The sequence below is a fragment of the Saimiri boliviensis genome, chromosome 20 (assembly GCF_048565385.1).
Source record: "Saimiri boliviensis isolate mSaiBol1 chromosome 20, mSaiBol1.pri, whole genome shotgun sequence".
Lineage (NCBI taxonomy): Eukaryota > Metazoa > Chordata > Mammalia > Primates > Cebidae > Saimiri > Saimiri boliviensis.
In genome coordinates, this window is record NC_133468.1 from 40,260,024 (window position 1) to 40,279,820 (window position 19,797).

At 47.4% G+C, this 19,797-nt stretch overlaps 1 protein-coding gene across 7 annotated transcripts in view; it reads right to left on the reverse strand.

Moving 5' to 3' along the window:
* Positions 1–19,797, reverse strand: part of CALN1 (calneuron 1) — a 611,938-nt gene that overhangs the window by 468,289 nt on the left and 123,852 nt on the right. Inside the window, exon 1 of one of the 7 annotated variants that reach the window (XM_074390738.1) lies at positions 5,442–6,917. The exons of the other annotated variants lie outside the window; for them this stretch is intronic. The gene's annotated coding sequence lies outside the window, so the exon portion shown is untranslated. Of the gene's footprint in view, positions 1–5,441; positions 6,918–19,797 lie in introns of those variants that run through there. 7 annotated transcript variants of the gene reach the window in all.

Here is a 19,797-nt window from a genome sequence, read left to right on the forward strand (position 1 = left end):
CCTGCTCATTAGCAGATATGGCCTTTGAGAGGTGATTGGACCACTCCATCATGACCTAATTACCTCTCAAAGGCCCTATCTGCTAATACCAACACATTGGCGATAAGAATGTCAACATATGGTCAGGCCCAGTGGCTCGCACCTATAACCCCAGCACTTTGGGAGGCCAAGGCTGATGGATTACTTGAGGTCAGGAGTTTGAGACCAGCCTGGCCAACATGGTAAAACCCTGTCTCTACTAAAAACTACAAAAATTAGCCGGGCATGGTGGTGCATGCCTGTAGTCCCAGCTACTGGAGAGGCTGAGGCAAGAGAATCACTTGAACCTGGGAGGCAGAGGTTACAGTGAGCTGAGATCACTCCACTGCACTCCAGCCTGTGTGACAGAGCAGGACTCCGTCTCAAAAAAAAAAAAAAAGAAAAAGAAAAAAAGAATTTCAACATATGACTTTTGCAGAACATAAACATTTAGTCCATGAATTCCAAGGGGCTGGGAAATCGGAGTCTCATTTCCTATTCCCTGCCTGTACCAGTCCAAGACCACATCTTTTGTCTCTGCATGAACATGAAAACAGATGACCAGAGCTTTTCGGGGGGCTGGGAGGGTCCTGCTGCTCAGTGGTACCCTCTCCTACGCCTGTCTCCCAGGGCTCTGACTTTCCCCTTCCTTCCTTCCTTTCTTTCCAAACGGATTTTATTCCTCAGAGCTTAGCCAGAAAAACAGAGCCTATATCAAGCAGTTCAACAGGAGGCTTTAAAACAGCTATCTACTAAGCTGTTGGAAGTGTGGAAAAGCCTAACGGAGACACTTTACAGGGATTAGCAATGGCAGAAACATATTCCCACCCCTAGTCTGGAAGGACGCAGGGAGAGGGTGGTATTATCACAGCCTCAAAGTTGAGTTTCCCAAAAGCATCTAGCACCACGGTAGGGGCTGCCCAAGAGGAACTAAATCGAGAGAGGAAAAGCTCTGCTCCACAATTCAAAGCAAGAACCACAAAGAGAGATGGTCACTGCTGGAGACATCTGTCAAGAGCAGATGGAGATGGGGAAAAATACTCCAGCCTCTCTCTTTTCCCACCTTTTCACTTCCTGTTGGTGTCTCCTTTGGCCAAATCAGTCAGATGCCTACTGCCAGGGAATCTGGAAATGTAGTCTGCAAACATCAAGCCCTACCAGACAGAGCAGAAACGCAGATACATGCATAAGAAAGCAGGCAGATGACCGGGGAAGGGCACGTTGAATATTTTTATTTGATTCTGCATTTCTATGTTGATAGCAGAAAAAGCATCCATGTTAGCTTAGGAAAATGACAGAGGCAGATCTCCAGGTGACATTTTTGAGCTTCAAGGGTAAGGAAAAATGCTCTGAGCATCCAGGTAGAAAATACAGGTTACCAGCTGGGAGTGGTGGCTCACACCTATAAACCCAGCACTTTGGAAGGCCAAGGCAGGTGGATCGCTCAATGTCAGGAGTTTGAGGCCAGCCTGACAAACATGGCGAAACCCCATCTCTACTAAAAATACAAAAGTTAGCCAGGTGTGGTGGTGCACACCTGTAATCCCAGCTACTTAGGAGGCTGAGGCAGAAGGATCACTTGAACCTGGGAGGCGGAGACTGCAGTAAGCTGAGACCATGCCACTGTACTCCACCCTGGGCCACAGAGCATACCCACAAAAAAAAATAATAATAGTAAGACTCAGTTTCTTTCAGAATAATAATGGCCACAAAAACACTATCTCCACCTCCTGCCGCTGCCTTGAAAGTCACTTAAATTAAAATGAGTAGAGAAGTTTACAAAGTAAATGATGAGGAAATATTTTAAGTCAAATGTAATAGAAAATAAAGTTCTCACTTCAAACAATTCAAACTAAAAACCACTGACGTACAGTGAAGTTCAAGTGAAGGATGATGAAAGCCATTTTATGTTTAAGGGTAAAATTCAAAATGATAGCATATTAGTCATAAACTTCGATGTACCCTATCATAGCACTGTAAAGTAAAAATAATTTAAATATAAAGAAAAACTGGCAGGGCACAGTGGCTTACACCCATAATCCCCATACTTTGGGAGGTTGAGGCAGGAGGATAAGCTGAGGCCAAGAGTTTGAGACCAGCCTGGGCAACACTGCAAAACCTCATCTCTACAGAAAATTTAGAAATGAGCCTGGTGTGGTGGTGTGCACCTGTAGTCTCAGCTACTTGGGAGACTGAGGTGGGGGGAGTGTTTGAGCCCAAGAGGTGAAGGCTGCCGATAGCAAGATCTTGCCACTGCACTCCAGCCTGGGCAACAGAGCAAGACTCTGTCTCTTAAAACGTAATAAATAAATACAGATTTTTAAAGACTGTTGTAGTCTTTAAAGGCATCCTCAAATCCCAGAATTTTAGGAGGCCGAGGTGGGCAGATCACGGGCTTTTGCCTGTAATCCCAGCTACTCAGGAGGCTGAGGCAGGAGAATTGCTTGAACCCGGGAGGCAGAAGTTGTAGTAAGCTGAGATTGCTCCACTGCACTCCAGCCTGGGTGACAGAGCAAGACTCTGTCTCAAAAAAAAATAGAAGCCAAAATTGAAAATGTTAATATATTCCCCTAAATATTTCCTAGGTCAATGTTTAAATTAAAGTTATAATCACAGGCTATCTTTAAAGTAACAAAAATGGAAACAATACCTATTTTTTAAATAACAAAAACAATACTTATAAATGTAAAGGAGCATTCAGAAAAAAAAAATTTGTTATTTAAATGTTTTTATCTTAAAGAGGAAAAAAAATTAGGTCCTCAGTGCTAACTTCTTAGTTAAAATATAACAACAAAATAAATCAAGAAAATAGAAAAAAAAGGAAATAATAAAAGCAGCGAATTAGAAAACAGATAAATTGAAAAGAGCTAGCTCTCCAAAACAAAAGCAATCAACAATTCTCTGACAAGTTGATTAAAACAAATATGGAAAGCATAAATAGATAACATTCTGAAATACGAGAATTCCACATGCAACTCCAGACTAATAAATTTTAAAGCACTGGTTAAATGAATAATTTTGCTTTCAAGAGATAGAAATTGGATTTTTTTAGTGAAAGCGATATGATTTAATATTATTCACACTTACTGAAAACCTCGACTTGGCACTTTGTTATACAGTGATTTGAAGATCTGGTTTGGGGTTGAGTTTATTTCCAGACTTGATTTTCATGTCTGCCGTAACTGAAAATACACCTCCGTAAGAGACACAGACCCAAATGGAAGAGAAATGTCACTGGCAGTATTTACGAAATCGTAACACTCATTCTTCAATCCCTCTGACAAGCACGCCAAGGTTTTGCTGACATTTGGCTGGTAAAGTTTCATCTTCCCTAACATCAACGAATGATTTTGCAAACTGAAAGCAGTTACGTTTTCATATTTTTAACAAACGAGTCTGAAACGCCCTTGATCTCTTCATTTGGAAGTTTCTCACACAGTTGACAAAGCTCTCTTTCTAGATTTTTGAACTTTACAGAGTAGAGTTTGTAGATAGTGCACTCACCATCATTTTTTTTCTTTTTTAGCTACAGAATCACGTAACAGTTGAAACATTTCCAAAAACATCTACTTTCAAGAATGTTCTTTCCATAGCATGAGGTTCCTTTGAGAAGCAGTGATTTCCTCAGTCTTTGTTAAAATGTCATTTTTAAGCGTGTACGGCTAACAACATCCCGCCATCTCAGGAAAGACCAGAAAATGTGGATCACCTGACTGTTTATGACAGAAAGCATGCGACTCTTATTTGCATCTGACAATTTTTTTTTTTTTTTTAAAGACGGGGTTTCACCATGTTGGTCAGGCTGGTCTTGAACTCCCGACCTCAGGTGATCTGCCCGCCTTGGCCTCCAAAGTGCTTGGATTACGGGTGTGAGCCACCACGCCTGGCCCTGACACAGTTCTTTTAAGAACTTTGCCCTGAAGTAAGACGCACCCTTTATGGTGGCACAGAAGCCACCAGCAGCCATTTCCCCCATCTCAAGTCAAAGACGTGGGCCAGCGACAGTGAATAGAGAGCTACAGTTTAAACTGTCTTTTGGAAGTGTTGTAATCGTTTTGGCCAACTTCGGTCCAATCTGATCAACTCCTCAGTGTTATAACTCATCCAGCAATAAAGGGCTTCTTTTGGGAGCAAAGAAAATGCCAGCTTGATCACTGTCTTGAGGTCTACTTGGGCCTGCTGGATCAGCATAATCAAAAGCTGGGGTTTTTCAGAGACATTCCGTAAACCCTCTTGCCCATTATCTATTAGTCTAGTTGAAGCAGATTAGCATTATCTGTAAATCCCTGATATGGTTTGGCTGTGTCCCCACCAAAAATCTCATCTTGAATTCCCCTGTGTTATGGGAGGGACCTGATGGGAGGGAAATGAATTATGAGTCTCTCTCGAGAGCTGATGATTTAAAAAAAAAAAGGTGGGGAGTTTCCCTGCACAAAGTCTCTTTTCGCCTGCCACCATCCATTAAGACAAGACTTCCTCCTCCTCACCCTCCACCCGAGGCCTCCCCGGCCACACAGAACTGTAAGTCCAACTAAACCCCTTTCTTCTGTAAATTGCCCAGTCTCGGATATGTCTTTATCAGCAGCTGGAAAACAGACTCACCCAACCCCCCTAACCAGGCACTCATGTCACTAGTCACTGGAAGGAACCACTTCAGTGTGAGACCCTCTCCTTTTCTTAAACACTCCACGCCAGGCCGGAGGGCATACGGCCAACTGCAGGCTCATTCTCTACTGCAGATAATCAGTAAAGCACAATGTCCTCCTTTTCTTCTCACGGCCTGAAAGAAGACCTTACTTGCCCTCCCCTTTGAAAATCACTGTAAAGACATTACCATAAAACACGTGAAAAATGCAAGAGGCCCATTACCTCCGCTATTACACAACATTATCCTAGAAATTCTACTTAATGCAGTAAGACATGAACAAAATAAGAGACTATTTAAAAGGAGAAAACTAGAAAAATAAACATAAAAAACCTAGAGTGAAATACATAGAGATATTTAACTCATCTTTCATAGTTAAGAGACATCCGAGTTTAAGTAAAACCAAAGAAATTACAAGGAAAAGATGAATCACCTTGCCAGTGTAAAAATATAAACTTCTAAACATTGTAAATAGCATAAATAAAAGTAATATGCAAACAGGGAACGCAGAGACTGTGCGATCAGACAATTCACAAAACTGGAAAGACAAAAACTAATAAAGTGTGCACAAACAATGCTTGATCTCACAAGGAACCAACGAACTGTAGTGTTTTAAGAGATGCTATTATCTGCTTTAAAAAAGAAAGAGAGAGACTGACTGAGGTCTTGCTGTGTTGCCCAAACTGGTCCCAAACTCCTGGGTTCAAGGGATCCTCCTGCCTGGGCCTCCGGAAGTGCTGGAATTACAGGACTGAGCCACCATGCCTGACCTTGTTACCTGCTTTTCCAATGCAGGAGGGTTTTGGTTTCCAGTTGCTTTTCACATGCTGGTGAGAATGTACTGGGACTGAGACTTCACAGCAATCGAAACAACAGTTCAGAGAAAGCAATGTGGCCATTGGGCATCACAAATCTGAAAAAAAAAAAAAATGGTTCTGGCCCTTTGACCCTGTAACTCTATCTTATTTTTAGTCTGTCCAGAGATGTAGGCAAAGATCTGTGTACCAAGAAAAGGCATTGCATTGTATTTAAAGGGGAAAAAGAAGAAGATGATGAAAAAAAAGAACAGCTAAAAATACAGAAATCAGTAAGCAAAGCCCATCCATATCACAGTACGCTGTGGATCAATGACGCTTACTCAAATTTTAATGACATTGGAAAATCTTTATAATATACCACTAACTCTAAAAAATATTTAAAGTGGGAAAACCGACCACACTCCTCTGTCCTAAAATTCCATTATGATCGTGATACAGAGGAACAAAATGGCATAAATGCATAAACACAGACGTTTATTATATTTAAGTATAAACTGTATTTGTTTAGTTATATTTATAGCTAGTCGCAGTGGCTCATGCCTATAATCCCAGCACTTTGGGAGGCCAAGGCAGGTGGATCACTTGAGGTCAGGAGTTTGAGACCAGCCTGGCCAACATGGCGAAACCCCATCTCTACCGGAAAACACAAAGATTAGCCCAGCGTGGTGGCGCACACCTGTAATCCTAGCTACTTGGGAGGCTGAGGCAGGAGAATTGCTTGAACCCGGGAGGTGGAGATTGCAGTGAGCAGAGATCTGGCCACTGTACTACCACGTGGGTGACAGAGTGAGAATCCGTGTCAAAAACAAAATTATATATATGGACATATATGTATTTCCCCTCCAGGGATCTGCCAGTTTTGGGGCTGATGTATCAGGGGAAGACTGTCATCGGCCCAAAAACTCTGGCAGATCCCTGGAGGGCAGGAATGAATTCATCCATGTTCACGGGTGTGACTGGGTGGAGGGAAGCCAGGCTGGAAGCATGCAAGCTAGGTGGAGGACCGGGCACCGAGGCCACAGGGTGCAGTCCCGTCGGCAGCGCCACGACCTGCGCTGGAGACAGGGTGGACGGAGGTGCTGGTCAAAGCCCTTCACTTGGATCAGTTTGTCAGGTTTCCCAGCCCTAGAAAAAGATCCTCTTAAAAGCAGGCAGGCCGGGCACAGGGGTTCACACCTGGAATCCAAGTGTGAAGGCTTGGGAGGCTGAGGCGGGTGGATCACTGGAGGTCAGGAGTTGGAGACCATCCTGGCCAGCATGGTGAAAATCCCATCTCCACTAAAAATACAGAATTAGCCGGGCATAGTGGCACATGCCTGTAATCCCAGCTACTCAGAAGGCCGAGGCAGGAGAATCGCTGGAACCCGGCAGGCAGAGTTTGCAGTAAGCTGTGATTGTATCACTGCACTCCAGCCTAGGCGACAGACCAAAGACTCTGTCTCCCCAACAGATGCTGGAGAGGATGTGGAGAAATAGGAACACTTTTACACTGCTGGTGGGAGTGTAAATTAGTTCAACCATTGTGGAAGACAGTGTGGCGATTCCTCAAGGACCTAGAAATAGAAATTCCATTTGACCCAGCGATCCCATTACTGGGTATATACCCAAAGGATTATAAATCGTTCTACTACAAGGACACGTGCACACGAATGTTCATTGCAGCACTGTTCACAATAGCAAAGACTTGGAACCAACCCAAATGCCCATCAATGATAGACTGGACAGGGAAAATGTGGCACATATATATCATGGAATACTATGCAGCCATCAAAAACGATGAGTTCATGTCCTTTGTAGGGACATGGATGAACCTGGAAACCATCATTCTCAGCAAACTGACACAAGAGCAGAAAATCAAACACCGCATGTTCTCATAGGCGGGTGTTGAACAATGAGAACACATGGACACAGGGAGGGGAGCATCACACACTGGGGTCTGTTGGGGGAAACTAGGGGAGGGACAGCGGGGGGTGGGGAGTTGAGGAGAGATAACATGGGGAGAGATGCCAGATACAGGTGATGGGAGGAAGGCAGCAAACCACACTGCCACGTGTGTACCTACGCAACAAACGTGCATGTTCTTCACATGTGCCCCAAAGCCTAAAACACAATAAAATATGTATTTTTTAAAAAAAAGAAAGAAAGAAAAAGCAAGCAGTGATCTGCCCAAGGAGTAGATCCAAGGTTGACCCCTGGAGCCAGGCCTTCCACCTCTGGCATTTACATGAGGCATCCCATTCACCCCTTCCCAGTCTTGAACCCTAAAATAAAACCTGCTCGTCAACATACCCCACCGCTATAAAAGGGTTCGCAGCATGGGTGTCATTCAGGGAGAAAGGCTGCTGCTAAAACCTGCCTCTTATCGGACAGTCACCTTCAGAAACGCCAGTGACCCAACAAGGACTGCCAGACACTTGAAGAAAACCAGCGTCACCCACAAGCAGGACAGCAAAGGTGACCCCAGAGACAGCAAGGATGATTCCAGAAAAAGAAGAGACCTCAAAAGAATTTTAATGTAATGCTTCAGGGAGAGCTGAGAGTCTGCTTCACAAAAAAAAAAAAAAAAAGAACAGTCTGAGATCAGGAATTTAAGAACGTTAAGAAAACGGATGAAATAAGAAAATTCAAATTGTGTACACAGTGAATTACTGCGGATGCTCTTCAGAACCAGAGGACAGAGACCACAGAGAAGAAATAACAGAAGAGAAATTCCCAGATGAGACGAAGTTTCAGGTTGAAATGCCTGTCAACTGCTATACAGCATAAATGAAAAAAACCCACAAACAGCCAAAACCTCATAAAATTTCAGAACATCAGAATTAAAGAGACAGTACCTAAAACCCTAGAGAAAAGAGCAAACAGCGCTGTAACAAACGGCAATCATGACGTTAAACCTCACACCAGCGTCATCGGACACGTGCTCACAGTGGGGCAAGCTGTCTGAACCCCATGGGGAAAATTAATTTACACCCAGTCCAAATCCAATCAAGACAGGGACTTAGAAAGTTTACAGTTCGGCCGGGTGTGGTGGCTCACCACAGTGGCTCGGTGCTGTGATCCCAGCACTTTGGGAGGCCGAGGCAGGCAGATCACTTGAGGTGAGGAGTTCAAGACCAGCTTGGCCAACATAGTGAAACCCCATCTCTACTAAAAATACAAAATATTAGCTGGGTGTGATGGCAGGCACATGTAGTCCCAGCTACTCAAGAGGCTGGGGCATGAGAATCGCTTGAACCCAGAAGGCAGAGGTTGCAGTGAGCCAAGATTGTGCCACCACACTCCAGCCTTGGAGACAGAGACTTGGTCTCAAAAAAAAAAAAAAATACAAAAAGAATGTGGGCCTGGTGGCATGCATGTGTAGTCCCAGTTGCCGGGGAGACTGAGGCAGAAGGATCCCTTGAGCACAGGAGTTCAAAGTTGCAGTGAGCTATGATCATGCCGCTGCACTCCAACCTGGTGACAGAGTGAGACCCTGTCTCAAAAAAAAGGAAAGGAAGTTTACAATTCATGGACGTCACCTGAAAGAATCACTCAGTGAATTATTTCAGCAACATGCAAAAGGCATCTAAGAAATGAGAGAAATTGAAATCCAGTTCATGAGACGGATTCTAGCGATGAGGTGAGAACCCAGAAGACCACGGTGGGACCATGTGTTGTACATCAGTGCCACGGAGGGCAGGAAGAAAGTCCGCTTCCGGCAGCAGCACATTAAAGAAACTGCATTTGCTCGGTGAGAAGGAGAAGCAGCATCGACATCACATACCCCATCAACGCAACGAGAGCGGGCTCGCCCTCCCTCTTCTACTCTTCTTTCCAATTTATTTATTCTTTTCTCCTACAAATGGTACAGGACTAGGTAGGGTGTGCTGGCTCACACCTGTAATCCCAACACTTTGGGAGGCCGAGGCAAGAGGATCCCTTGGGCCCAGGAGTTCGAGGCTGCAGTGAGCTATGATCACGCCACTGCACTCCAGCCCGGGCAACAGGGCAAGACCCCGTCTCAAGAAAACAAAAAGTCCAGTGTTGTGGGATTAATTATATAACATTTGTTTCCACAGTGAGTAGTACTTACATAATCACAGTAATCGCATTCACAGAATCTTTGGTTTTAAATTTGAAATGAATCGGGGAATCATGGAAATTTCAGATAAAGAACAAATGTAAGCACTGGCCACTCTAAGAGTCAGTAACACAGAAGACGAGCTGCAAAGAAAAAGAAAGATGAGGGGGTGCTCAGCCCGCGCCACGAACCACCGTCATTCAGACCGGGAGGTGCGAAGGTAAGGCTTCCAGTTAATAAAGACAGACTTCAGTTATATGAGCTAAAGCACTAACGCTATTCAATTCAGACTGGAAAAATAAAACTGTGACTGGCAGAGACCGGGATTATGCTTGGGGAAAGATGCCATGTTCTTCCTGTCTCTCGAAGGAGAGGGTGGAGAGCTCCCATTTCCAGTGAATGCTCTAAACCGCATCAGTGTGGACACGGGGGCTCATGCCTGCAATCCCAGCACTTTGGGGGGCCAGGGTGTTGGGGCGCTCGGGGGGAAGAGGGGATCGCTTGAGCCCAGGAGTTCCAGGCCAGCCTGGGCAACATAGCAAGACCTCATCTCTACAAAATTAAAATGAATTAAAAATAAAAAAAAAAAAGTCGGCACTTTACTTGAAGTGATTTCATCCACCATTGACGTGACAAATGGCTTAAAATGCTTGCCTCTGACATGGGGAGGTTAGCTGCCAGAGTCTCTTTTACGTGTATCTACTTATATTGTTTTTTACTATCCTACTCTGACATTACTTTTATTAGGTCAGGCCATAAAATCCTATGTAGGGCATAATCACAACTATATAAATATAATTACCCGGCCTACCGAGCCACCCACATATATATTTATATAGATACATAAAGTTCTTCAAAGGATATAAACCAAAATGTAAATACTAGTTATTGCTGAGTGATGAATTTACTGTCATTTTATAGTTAGTTGTTTAAACTCTCCACACTTAGTACCATGGTCTATTTAATTTTTTTTTTTTGAGACAGAGTCTCACTCTGTCACCAGACGCCAGGCTGGAGTGCAGTGGCGCGATCTGAGCTCACCGCAACCTCCGCCTCCCAGCTTCAAGCAATTCCCCTGCCTCAGCCTCCCGAGTAGCTGGGATTACAGGCACGCACTACCACGCCCAGCTAATTTTTGTATTTTTAGTAGACACGGGGTTTCACCATGTTGGCCAGAATGGTCTCGTTCTCCTGACCTCGTGATCCACCCGCCTCGGCCTCCCAAAGTGCTGGGATTACAGGCGTGAGCTCATTTTTACAGCTAGAAAGAAATTAAAATGATTTTACAAATGAAAGAGGCTGGCTGGCATGTCCTCCACATGGGAGTAAAGCCCCAGGAAGCCCTCGGACAGCAGCAAGGCCGTTTCATGGTCACTGCTGGAGTGACCTGCGGCCTCACCTGTGAGCTGCTGTCTGCAGCTCAGGCCTCCAAAGAGAGAGCACCTTGCTGGAGCCCTTTAAGGGCCCGTGTTAACAGCCAGGACAGACACGTGCCTCCCATCCCAATTCCGAGTTTGACTGGGACCGGCCCCCGGAGAACTGCCGAGGATGGCAGACCTTCGGGTCACTGGATGAGGGCTCCTGCTGGAAGCGATTCTGCACCAGCCTCACAAGGGTGCCGGCACAGGCCGGCCAACAGGAATGCTTTCGGCAGATGACTACGAGTTGTGCTTTCTGAAAGTAATTACGCAAAAAGTTCCACCGCTTGTGAAGGCTCCTCCTTAAGGCGTTTTGATCTCTTTTAATTAATAAGTTGAATATGGAAGGATTCAATTGTGGTGAATTTCTATGTCACCTCCTTCAAGATCCCCTTGTCAAGGGGTCCTGCTAATAAGCCCACCACACATTTCTAGCTGCTCACTGTATCCAACCGAGAGCCTTAGACACCCTTCTGCAAAGTTTGGGGGAATCCTGTGGGCTGAGGCCTCTCTCAAGACGGTGAAAGGTAAGGGATTATTTGACGAGCTACGGGAAGTAACTGCACACCGCACCCAACACTGACTGCCCAGAGTTCGCTAGAACAGCACTTTTCACTTTAGTAGCTTAGTGTGCTCAGGTTACCCTAACAAAACACTGCAGACTGGCTGGTTTAAACAACAGAAGTTAACTTTCTCATAGCCTCAAGGCTGGAAGTCTAAGATCAAGAGGTCAACGTGGTCGGGTTCTGATGAGGGCTCAATTGTGGGCTTACAAACGTCCACCTTCTTGCTCTGTCCTCACATGGTGGGGGAGAGACAGAAAGAGAGAGAGAGAAAACAAGCTCTCTGGTATCTCTACTTATAAGGGCACTAATTTCCATCATGAGGGCCCCACTCTCATTCCTGAGGACTAAGGTTACCTTACCCAAATTCCTATCTAAAGGGCCTGGGAGTCGTGCCCTACAAACCGCAAATTCTCATCAGATGGGTTTTCTTTAACCTTATATATTGTGACTTACTTTCCAACCTGACACTGGCATCGCATTACAAGACAAGGAAGAAACTGGTAATATTTTACCCCAAAACATGTTTCTCTTTGCCTTTGAAATGGCTCTGCAAAGCCGCCCTTTGTGGGGGAAAATCTGCATCTGTAAAGAGTTTCTGTTCACATAGCTGGATCTTCTTCCAGGCCCTCACAATCCTGAAGAGATTCAGAAAGACTCTAGCACGTCTTTCAAGAGCTGAATAGGAAACATTTGTCTCTCAAGGCAGCCACTGCATCTGCTGTCTCTAAGGGCCGCCACTAGGAGAATTCGGAAGAACCGCTTCACCTAAACATTGCCTATCTATTGATCCCAGGTCTTCAGACTGTGCATGGGAAAACGTTTGCGTTGACAGCACCCCCGCCTCCTCCGGCCGCCCACCCGGCCTTCTTCCAAGCTGCACTTCTCTTCTCTCCTTTCCCTTCCCTACTGTTCTAACGCTTTTAAATAAACTTCCGCTCCTGCGCTTAAAAAAAAAAAAGAAAATGTTGAAAGTTACCGGTGGCCTGGAAGCCCCCACTCTGAGTTATCCCGTCTTTCTGGACTGAACCAATGTATTTCTTCAATGTATCTGATGGATGTTTCCGGACTCCCAATAATGTATGACAGGAAGCTTCGCTCCGACCGCCTTGGGCACACGCTCTCAGGACCTGCTGAGGGGGGTGTCACAGGCCACGGTCACTCCTATTTGGCTCATTTGACAGAGTCCGACTCTTTACGCTGGCACTGCCCAAGCCCCATCTCCAGACACCATCACAGGGAGGCAGGCAGGGCTTCAACATGTGAACTTGGGGTTGAGGGACGCAGCACGAACCAGGCTGACAGCAAATAATGTTGAAGACAGACAAAACCAAGCAGGAGCCCTAACCAGACTTCTGGATTTTAGTTTTTATCATTTTTTTTTTAACTCAAATTAGCCCAATCTCAGCAGAAGAGGCTTTTAAGAGATTCGTGCAGAAAGGTACGGGACCTCTGGAGATCAGCTTCATTTCGGCCAATTAATAGAAAATGAATAGCATGTAAATTAGATTCATTCAATCCATCACTCAGATGAAAAGTGGTTTGAAACTTAGGTGTTATGGTTGAGTCGACAGCATGAGAATGTTTGGAAATAGGACTACAGCACTGAGGACACGGGCCACGTCCCTCCTGCCCGAGGCTTCCTCTCATTCTGCGGTAAAGCCGAGGGCACGCCCCGCGAAGGCTGGAGCGGGTCTGGCCGGAGGAGAGGTCAGTTCGTTCATTCGAAGCGGGGTGCGGCAGGCCCTTAGCATCTAATGTGCTGTGATCCGCGGACGGTATCACAGGAGTCGCAGCCTGTGCCCTCAACGAGCTGGCAGAAGAGCTGTGGTATGACTTTATCTGGGAAATGCGACCACCTGAGAACTAGGCAGAGTCAAACACAGCAGAGTGGGGACCGGAGGCCGCCTCCCGGCTGAGCCTCTGGGGCAGGCAGTGTGGGGAGGTGACGCTGGGCACAGACTTCCCAATGCAGACCAGACGCTCGTGCCCTGCAGACAGCAGCCGGCAGCCGGGATGTCAGCAGCAGGACACAAGATCATCCCAACAGCCGGGCAGAGGACAATGAATACAAGACGGCTGTCACCTCCGGACACCTGCTGGCAAGAGGGTCCCACCTGACGGGAGAAGCAAAACGCAGAGACAAAAAAGAAAAAAAAAAAAAACGAACACAACCCAGCCCAAGAGGGTGAGTTCACCGTCGCACTCACTGACCTTCATAAAGACCTGGTGATGGACGGAAATCTGCTAAAAGAAATCAGAGCTTTTCTATGCTCAAGACGTACAATAAATAAACAACAACAACAAAAAAAAAAAACAGACATCCGTGAAGTCGGGCTGGGTGCAGTGGCTCATCCCTGTAATCCCAGGACTCTGGAGGGCCAAGGCAGGTGAATCACTTGAGGACAAGAGTTTGAGGCCGGCCTGGCCGACATGGAAAACCCTGTCTCTACTAAAAATACAAAAATTGGCCAGGTGTAGTAGTGTGCACCCATCATTTCAGCTACTCAGGAGGCCAAGGCACAGAAATCACTTGAACCAGGGAGGAGGAGGTTGCAGTGCGCTGAGATTGCACCACTGCACTCCAGCCTGGGCCACAGAGTGAGACTCTGAGAAAGAAAAGAAGAGGGAAGGGAAAGGGAGGGAAAGGGAGGGAAAGGGAGGGAAAGGGAGGGGAGGGCAGGGGAGGGCAGGGGAGGGGAGGGGAGGGCAGGGGAGGGGAGGGGAGGGGAGGGGAGGGCAGGGGAGGGGAGGGGAGGGGAGAGGAGATGGAGAAGGAGAAGGAAAGAAAGAAGAAATCCACAAAGTACCACCAAACCATGGGTTCCGTGGGTGCAATACCCTCCCAGCATCAAGGCCAATGTCAGATGTAGAAGGAATATTTGAAAATGCTTGCTGAACGCATGAACGAAGAGGGACGCTGCCCCCCCTAGAACTGCAATGAAAACACTGCAGATGCCCTAAGATGACCGGTCCCCAGAGCTACCATCCTCTGGCAGTATTTCCAGAACAAAACACAACCTCGAAGTCGGTGGGGGCAGAAAAATAAAAACTCAGGTGGAGAACTTTCATGGAGTCATCATGATTCTAGAAGCTTCCCTGGGGATCATTCCCATCTGGCATGCACACGAGTACCACAAAGGAAAATTCATGCATGAAATTTCATGCAACTAACTCATGCATGAAAACAGTGGTCATGTTTAGAGGGCGTGCCAGGTACTAGGCAATTCTAGGCAACGGTAAGTCATGTCCCAGTTATCCCTTGTCCCCATTTTATAGACGGGTAAATGAAGCGCAGGCCAGTTACATAACTGCTCGTAACTGCAGAGTGAGTAAGTGGTAGTCCGGGCCGTTTAGCTCCAGAGGCGACAGCCTGCCTTTTTCATTTTCTCACCTAAGCCGGGGGTCTGGGGGGAGGCTCTAAGGGAGGGAGACTATTCAGAACACTCATCTTGAGCCGGACGCAGGAGACAGAACCAAAGGCATTCGCTTAACCTAGAAGCCTGTGTGGGTCCTATTCACCTTTCTGAAGTCACATTCTGAGGCAGGGCCGCCACGCTTTGAAACATACACATCAGTCTGTGTGCAAATCAATCCGCTGGCAGCCTAGAAGAGACTCAAAAGGGTCCCAAGGAAGTCAGGAATGGCACCGTCTCTTCCGACGGAGCACAGGTCTGGTACAAGGTCCTGTGGCCTGGAGACACAACCCTGGCAGGTGTCAGAGGCGCCACAGAAAGAATGGGGGAGGGGGCTCACGTGGGTGACAAGGGACTCAAGGAACGCAACGTGCGTGACGGAGGGAGGGAAGCCACCTTCAGGAGCCCTTGGCGGAGGGCGCGGCGGGAAGCTGATGAATCAGAGGTGGCAGGCAGGGAAGGGCACAGAGAGGAAAAGCAGGCACCGGCGCGACGTCCCCCACCGTGCACTGTCGCCTCCTGTCCCACAGCCGGCCAAGAACGACAGCACTGGACCACGTCCCATGCTCTGCTCCAAGCCAAAGAGGTCCAAAAGCCAACCTCATTTAGTCATCTGCTCTGCACTCTCTCCTGAAATGACCTTCGTCCCCAGGTCCAGGGAGGTCTGCTGACTTCGAATGAGGAACCTTACCTGTGCGTCCCACGCCGAGGCCATCCGGGGCCGGGGCAAGCCTGGACACGCTCCCGTCTTCCCCAAGCACTGCACCTGTCACACGGGCCCGCCGGCATCCCCGAGGGACGCCCCCACGCTGCCCTCCACGTCTTCATTCTCTGACTCCTCAGGGCTACTAGCTGACCGTTTCAACGTCCTGCTCAAACACTTGCTCAGGAAGGAGGCTTTTTGCAACCCTTGGGTCTCTAGATACACAGACAGAAGCAGCCTGGTAGATTGGTCTGGTTTTCTTTTTTTTGAGACGGAGTTTCGCTCTTGTTACCCAGGCTGGAGTGCAATGGCGCGATCTCGGCTCACCGCAACCTCCGCCTCCTGGGTTCAGGCAATTCTCCTGCCTCAGCCTCCTGAGTAGCTGGGGTTACAGGCACGCACCACCATGCCCAGCTAATTTTTTGTGTTTTTTAGTAGAGACGGGGTTTCACCATGTTGACCAGGATGGTCTCGATCTCTTGACCTCGTGATCCACCCGCCTCGGCCTCCCAAAGTGCTGGGATTACAGGCTTGAGCCACCGCGCCCGGCCTGATTGGTCTGGTTTTCAAGCCAAACAGCCCCGACCCAGTCCTGGCTCTGAAAAACCCTAGGCGGCACAAGGCTTCTCGGCCTCAGTTTTGCCACGGATCAAGGGGGCGTCGTGAGCTACCTGCCTCACTGAGCCACCTGTGAGCGTCCACCGAGATGACCCAGGAGACGGCACAGAGGCTGGTACATGGTAAGAAGACAATGCATCCAGCTCTTGGCATTCAAGACACTACCTAATAACAAGGACTGCTCAATAGCAATGGCAATGGCCTAGATGTGGCCGTGCTAATGTCGGTAGACAAGGAACAGAGGGTGGAAGAAAAGGAATGCTGGTTTCAGTGGTTATAATATTGACCTCAGCCCGGTGTCATTTAGATAATAGCTTGAGTAGTGCCAGCTCTCAGCCACGTGCTGGCGTGGCGTGGTGGTGGGCATTTGATGCGTCTGGTGACATCTACATCAAAGTGCGACAGCAGGCCAGGCATGGCAGCTCATGCCTACGATCCTGGCACTTTGGGAGGCTGAGATGTGTGGATCACCTGAGGTCAGAAGTTCGAGACCAGCCTGGCCAACATGGTGAAGGCCTGTATCTACTAAAAAACAGAAAATTAGCTGGGTGTGGTGGCGGGCACCCGTAATCCCAGCTAGTCAGGAGAATCACTGGAACCCGGGAGGTGGAGGTTGCAGTGAGCCGAGATCGTGCCATTGCACTCCAGCCTGAGCGAGAAGAGTGAAACTCCATCTCAAAAACACAAAAAAAGAAAAGAAAAAAACTGAGACACAGTATCACTGTGTCACCCAAGCCAAAGTGGAGTGACACAGTCTCAGCTCACTGCAACCTATGCCTCCTGGGTCCAAGCGACGGTTCCCGACTCAGCTCCCAGAGTAGCTGGGACTACAGGTGCATGCCACCCCACCCGGCTCATTTTTATGTATTTTTTGTAGAGATTTGGTCTCACTGTGTTGTCCAGGCTGGTCTCAAACTCCTGGGCTCAAGCGATCCTCCCACCTTCACCCCTAAAGTGCTGGGATTACATGCGTGAGGCACGGTGCCCAGACCGGATTTAAAAATTTAACGATGAAACTATATGTTAGACTTCTGGCTAATAATCGGCAAACTGGACTCGCTCACTTTTCCCCTCTCTTCATGCAAACACTGCTGAAAGCAGAATACAGCACGGAGAGGCAGGGGGGCTTTCCCTTGTAACCCACAAGGAAACAGAGGAAGGGAAGGGGGTGATTTCAGAGGAGCCGTGGCAGGCACGAAGAAGGCGGACGGCAACCACAGGTGTGACAAATTCTGTGCCTACTGTGGGTCTACACCAGGAATGAGCCAGACCACGGGCTTCAGACCCCGAGAGCCGCACGGAGGGACGCTGGGAGGAGCTGATGACACAGGAGGCCGGGGTCGGGGCAGACACACAGAGCCCCGTCCCTCCCCCACAGCGTCAGCACACCACCCCACGCCTGTGTTCCCGAGGGCCTGCGGGCAACAGTCAGCAAGAAGACACACCAGGCCCAGCGCAGGGCTGGGTGAGGTGTACACTGAGGGTACGGAGGGGCAGCAACTCAGAACCCAGGGGCCCCCTGCCACCCTCCCCCGCCCTGATGCGAGAGTTCCAGCAGCCAAGCCTACCCCTGACTCCTGCTTTCCAGCACGCCTTCCCAGGGCAGCAGGGCACTGCCACTTCGGGTTAAGAGACATTTAATACTATGCGATTTCTAAGCTATGTTGAGACAAAGTCTCGCTCCGTCACCCAGGCTGGAGAGCAGTGGTGAGATCTCAGCTCACTGCAACCTCCGCCTCCCAGGTTCAAGTGATTCTCCTGCCTCAGCCTCCTGAGTAGATGAAACGACAGGCACCCCCCACCACGCCTGGCTGATTTTTGTATTTTTAGTAGAGACGGGGTTTCACCACATTGGCCAGGCTCAAACTCCCGACCTCCAGGGATCCGCCCGCCCCGGCCTTTCAAAGCGCTGGGATTACAGGCATAAGCCACTGCGCCCAGCCATATTTTTTAATTTTTAAAAGAATGCGGAGGTAAACGTTTGTGTAATCTCAGGGATGGGGAGGAATTGTCTAAACATGACTCCAAAACTTAAATTTTTAAAAGAAAATACTAAACATTTTGTTAAATGTTTAAAAAAGAAAAGAAAAGAAAACTCTAGGCTGGGCACAGTGGCTCACACCTATAGTCTCAGCACTTTGGGAGGTTGAGGCCAGAGGATCACTTGAGGCCAGGAGTTCAAGACCAGCCTGGGCAACACAGTGAGATCCATGTCTACAAAAAATAATAATAATAATTAGCTGGGCAGAGTGGCACACATCTGCAGTCCTACCTACTTGGCAGGCTGAGGCAGGAGGATCACTTCAGCCCAGGAGTGTAGCACTGAGCTATGACCATACCACTGCACTCCAGCCTAAGGGACAGAGTGAGACCCTGCAACTAAAAAAACATTTTTTAAATAATAAACACTAAGCTAAAAGTAATATTAAAGAAATAAAAGGATAAACAGCAAACATAGAAAAACTTGCAACACGTAATAAAGGCTGCTATTCTTTCCACTACAATTCTTAAGAAAACATTTTTTTAAAAACCTCGATCAATAAACAGACATAAAACATCAATGTGCAATTCACAAAAGGAAAAATCAAACAGCCAGTAAGTATATGAAAACAAAATGTATGTGCTCTCTTATAATCCCAGAAATCCAAGCTAAAACACCAACACAAAACCATTTTAACTGTCAAATTTCAAAAAGCAGAGGCCGAGGCGGGACCGTCACTTGAGCCTGAGAGTTTGCGACGAGCCTGGAAAACACAGAAAGATCCTGTCTCTACAAACATAAAGTATTAGCTGGAGTGGTGGTGGGTGCCTGTCATCCCAGCTACTTGGGAGGCTGAGAAGGGAGGATGTCTGGAGCCCAGGCGTTCAAGCTGCAGTGAGCCATGAGCACACCACAGTGAGACCCTGTCTCTAAAAACAAACCAACCAATTCAAGAAACGCCAACAGCAGATACTGGTTGAGGATGCAGAGAAATGAGTCCTCTTTTCATTGCTGCTGGAAATGAAAACAGGAAAAAGCTTGAAGAAAGGTCTCCAGATTGTGGATCGGATAATTCCTCGTCAAAGAATTCATCCAGCCGGACACAGTGGCTCACGTCTGTAATCCCAACAGTCTGAGAGGCCGAGGCGGGAGGATCACTTGAGGTCAGGAGTTCAAGTCCAGCCTGGCCAAAATGGTGAAACCCCGTCTCTACTAAAAAATATATATATATATAAAATAACTAGCCAGAAATGGTGGCAGGCACCTGCAATCCCAGCTTCTCGGGAGGCTGAGGCAGGAGAATCATTTGAACCCTGGAGTGGAGTTTGCAGTGAGCTGAGACTGCACCCCAGCACCCCAGTCTGAGCAACAGACTCTGTCTCAAAAGAAAAAAAAAAGAATTTGTTCTTAGGAAAATACTTACAGATATACAATATTTTTCAATAGTGAAATCGAAAGTAACCCGTGCCACACCCATTTATGGACCATGATGAATTCATTTAAAATGCTGAAGTGAGAGAATATGTAATATGAGGTGGGTGCAAGGGTAATTATGAT